Source organism: Lipotes vexillifer, unplaced genomic scaffold (genome assembly GCF_000442215.2).
Source record: "Lipotes vexillifer unplaced genomic scaffold, Lipotes_vexillifer_v1.1 scaffold138, whole genome shotgun sequence".
Classification (NCBI taxonomy): Eukaryota; Metazoa; Chordata; class Mammalia; order Artiodactyla; family Lipotidae; genus Lipotes; species Lipotes vexillifer.
The window spans coordinates 1,284,671-1,289,354 of record NW_006797971.1 but is presented as its reverse complement, the minus strand read 5'-3'; the positions used below and the strand labels follow the sequence as shown (position 1 = coordinate 1,289,354).

The 4,684-nt window shown below is 33.6% G+C and overlaps 1 protein-coding gene across 4 annotated transcripts in view; it reads right to left on the bottom strand.

Annotated features, from left to right (window-relative positions):
- Nucleotides 1-4,684, bottom strand: part of ERBB4 (erb-b2 receptor tyrosine kinase 4) — a 1,128,925-nt gene that overhangs the window by 122,654 nt on the left and 1,001,587 nt on the right. The gene's annotated exons all lie outside the window — the stretch shown is intronic.

The following is a 4,684-nucleotide window of genomic DNA, read 5'->3' as shown; positions in this document are numbered from 1 at the left end:
TCCCTACAATTTAATTTATCCATAGAAATGTTTAGGAATTGGAAGTGTAAACCACTCCTGTTTGGCCACACTCTGTCAACTAAATTATCTGTGCTCAACAAAGGGACAAAATATAAGTCTATATGGCATAGGGTGAGAATTGGAAGACTGATAAAATGAGTAATAAGGTTCATTTCAAACAATAGTCATGTAATTTTGTACAAACATACAGAATGTGTATACATATACATTCTAAAACTATAGCTATAATATAAGGTTATATATTTATGTTTTATTTTGAAATGAAAATTATATTTCAATGTGAAAAAGAATAATATTCTATAAGGCTTCATATATATATATATATATATAATATATTTTTTAAAGAAAAGCAGGTTGTGTTGGGCTTCTCTGGTGGTGCAGTGGTTGAGAGTCCGCCTGTCGAGGCAGGGACACGGGTTCGTGCCCCGGTCCGGGAAGATCCCACATGCCGCGGAGCGGCTGCGCCCGTGAGCCATGGGAATTGGAAAGTTGATATTTATTAATTTTCCTTCCTTGGTTAGAACAATTTAATGCTTTTTTTCTCATGTAAAGAAAGACAGTATCAGTTTTCAGAATTATGTGAAGAAACTGCCTTGATAAGCTATTGTCTGGATCTTTCTATGATTAACCCCTTTGCAGAATATGGCTAAACAATACCATTTTTTCCTTCCTCCCAATGAGAATTTAGCTCCAGTAAGGCAGAAACATTGTTTTCATCACAGCTGTATCATTAGTGACTAAGGAAAAGTACCTGGCTCTTAATAGGCACCCAAAAATTATTTGTAAAACGAATCAAACTACTGTTACTACTGACAATAGCTAGATAAGTTATTTGTAAAATTTGTTTTGGCTCCCTGATTAAAGCCAAATAAATGAGCTGCAGTGGTGAGACTTTGTGGTATTGGGACAAGCTGATTTTAATGACCTGGGGGGACAGTGAAGTAATTTCTGTGTTCTTTACACCAGCTTTCATAGCTTCAAATTGACCTTTGTTTGAGGCCTGTAAGGCCAAGAATCTTGAGAATTTGCATATGCTCATGACATACTTTCATGACTTCTAACAAAAAAATTTGCTTGTGAAGTTGTTACCATTCAACAGTGCAAAGGAAAACTGTTTGACATTTTGTATACTTAAATTAGGGTGATGTAACAGAAAACTGATGTGCTGAGAGGAAAATAGTTTCTGTAACTGCCTCCAAATTATTTACTACATAATGAGTATCTTTAACTTCACCTAAAGTAGAAATCGATCAGTTTGTTATAAGCCCACCTAATTAATAAAATCATATTATAAGGCAACTCACAAGGATGCATTCCAATGGAACCAAGCAAGACCTCCATAAGCATGAGTACACTATAGAGCTCCTATCTCTCACTATAACATAGAAAGTTGAAATCTTACAGACATAAGACAGAGTTCTACTGTATTTTCTAATAGAGCTTATAACTAGAACCCACAATTAGATATTCATGAAAACTTGAAAGGGTAGAATATGATGTTGTGATATTGATGGGAGAAATGTTTGATGGCTCACTGAAGAATCTGTAATCTACAGAATCTTAAGCCTTATAACGTGCCTATTGGTGCCTTACCTAGAACTTCTTGCATTTCCCAGGCATATTTCTGAGATTCTTACTACATTAGAGTTGTATAGCTGTATCTACAGTCCCATTGGTCATTGACTCCTTGGATAGTTTATACTAAAATGCTGCATTAGAATGAATTCTGATTCTATAATTACTTCTCTTGAAATTATTCAAAATACCTAGAATTCATGGATTTCTTTCATATGTAATGTTATCTTGAAATTGGAAAATGTTTTTAGTTATATCTCTGCCAATCTCTGTGGCTAATAAAGGTCATTTCATAGTTTTCTACTCATTTCATTATTTCAGTATTACGTTATTGCTTTGGTAAATGTCCATTGTTTCAGTGGCTTGTTATTTTTTATGAGAAATTTCCAAGATCAGAAATACTAATAACATCTTCTCATTCTTTAATGGAAAATGATAATCTAGTTTATTTACCCTTTTGTCCTGATATAGTGTATTTATTGCTACACTACACTTACATCTTGAACCAATATTCAAGAATTATCTTAAGGTAACATATTGTAAAATATTTAAAAAATCCATGCTTTAAATTTTAAACCTTAATTTTAAAGTACCAAGACATTATTAAAAAAAAAAACAAAACAGAAGGATCAAAATGCTTATTGGGCTAGTTACCACCAATTTAATAAGCTCCAAGTTAATTATCAGGTCAATGTATTATTAGATTAAAACTACCTAGTTGAGGCCATGCCAAAATAGAATACACTAAAATTTAAATGAGACATTTAAAAAACTCTTAAGTACTGGGCATTGTCTAGCATTGTATTTTGTACATGGTAAGAGCCTGAAAAAAATATGTAAGCTAATTATAGGTGATGTGATCTAATAGCAATGTCAAAGTCTTTACTTATTACGATAGTGTTATATAGCATAATTATATATATGTTCTTGAATAAATACAGATAGAAATATTACACAAAATCAATACTGATATTCTAAGAAATGATACAAAAATGAAGATGGACCATGAGTATTACTGAAAGAGAATAATTTGATGGGAAATTCCTGTGATGTTATACACTGAGAAAGCAAAACCTGAGCCATATTGACCCTAATAAATGACAAACCTTGAAAAACTATCTATAAAATTTCTTTAAAGCAGTATGCTTTTCAGATAAGCAAAATTGTTTTACATTGTTACCAACTTCTATAAATGCCAGTTCAATTTCAGAATCCATTCTTTAATTGTGATCATATCAAAGAAGAATCCTTTCTAGAGAGCAGAAGCATGAAAAAAAAAAGATTATGTTAATAAAGCAAACGTACCTTGTTACCATGGTAACTTTGAAACTAAAATATTCAGAGAATTTTTTTTTCCCCCTGTACCATTGTTTTGTGAGGAACTGGTTAGTTGATTACCAGCTCATGGAACCATAATCCTTTAAAATGGTGTCATTTGAAAGGCAGACTACAAGACTTACATGGAACAATAAGATCTTTTTCCTATACTTCTGAAAATAAATTATGGAGACAGCATGCCAGAGGGGACTCAAAACTATTGAGTAGACATGGAGAAGCTTCATAAAGCACTTGTTTAATTTTTAAATTACTGCAGAAAGTTATTATTTTATTATAAAACATATTATTGACTTGAAATATAAAATTCAATGATATTCTTTGCAAAATATTGAAGCATCCCATTTGGAATGTTGACTGGGTCTTGTGTTCTATAAGCCTAGGTATAAGAATGTACTCATTTCTCTTCTATTTTAAAATAGAAGTTTAGGCACTCTCTGAGTATGAACTCAATGTCACCTGTCCTATTTGTAAATCCTAAACTTATGGTTCTTCCTTCCACTGTTCGTGCCATCTTAAATCTTATTCCATCATTCTTGGAGATCTGTTGTAATCAGAACAAATTTCAAAGGTTTGGTCCTTTCAACACAGCACTAACTTCAGAGCTGAAGGGTTCTCCTGGTTTATTCTCCCCCCAAAATTATTCCTGAACAAACATTTTTCTACAGAAGAAGAAAACTTGATAACAACATTCAGACATTTACAAGTATATTAGAAGTCACTATTGCCTCTGAGAAGTGAAAAAAACAAACAAAAATTTAAAAAGTAGTTCCTACTTTTAGAATGACCTCCAAACATACATGAATGTTTCCCTTCTAATCAATAAAAATTTGTCATTTTCTTAATAGTGGGCAAAACAGGTTTGCTGCTTATTTCCAAAGAATGTTATGCCTTTAAATTTTAGCAAAAACACTTAACCTCAAAGTACATTTCTTTAAAAGTGAATTTTGTTCTGGGCAAGAACATTCCCAGCAGGTCACCCACTGCCATGTTTGGAGATTTGCATAATAACACAACTAAACACCTGACACATCTCTGCATGTAGAAATTAATAACAAAGATCTCTCTGCCTTCTAGGTGTCCATTGCCATAGTTACCTCACAAGTTCCTGAAAATATGCTTAAATAAAGGAAGTCGAAAGCACTGGGGTAGAAATTAATCATTGACTGGAAAATAAGTTTTCATGATGAGGTCAGGCTTTTGTTTCTGGGTCAGACTGAAAAATTAGACAGTATTCTGATTTGAGCAGAACTGATTGCCTCTGGTTGGAGATCTGGCTCTTAGTGTCTCACACAAAACACTGACATACTTGAATGTGCAGGGACAGTTGCTTTATGCATTTATTCTCTCAAGCCCTGTAAAAGAAAAATTTTCAACCATTCCCTTTAGAATGGTCAACCCTGCCAACGAGCGCAGTAAAAACATCAAACAAGGGGCTGGTCTCGTGGGAACAAATGACTGGCCTGAAGTCTGTAGTGATGGACCATCCACCATCCCTTCACAAAGCCAACTAATAAATGCAGGACTTTGGAATATTTATTTGGAGACGAGAGGTGTTCAAGCTATGAACCTTAATATTAGGAAAAAATCAAGAACAGGGAGAGCAAAATACAGAACTATCCAGTGAGAAGGAGACCTCAGAGAAGAACAGGCAACAGGACTAGCTTTACATGTTTTGTGAAAGAAATGAATAAGTAAAGTCTTAGTCCTGTAGAGTGTGCAGAGATAGACCTTCTCACACATGCCTGGCAGG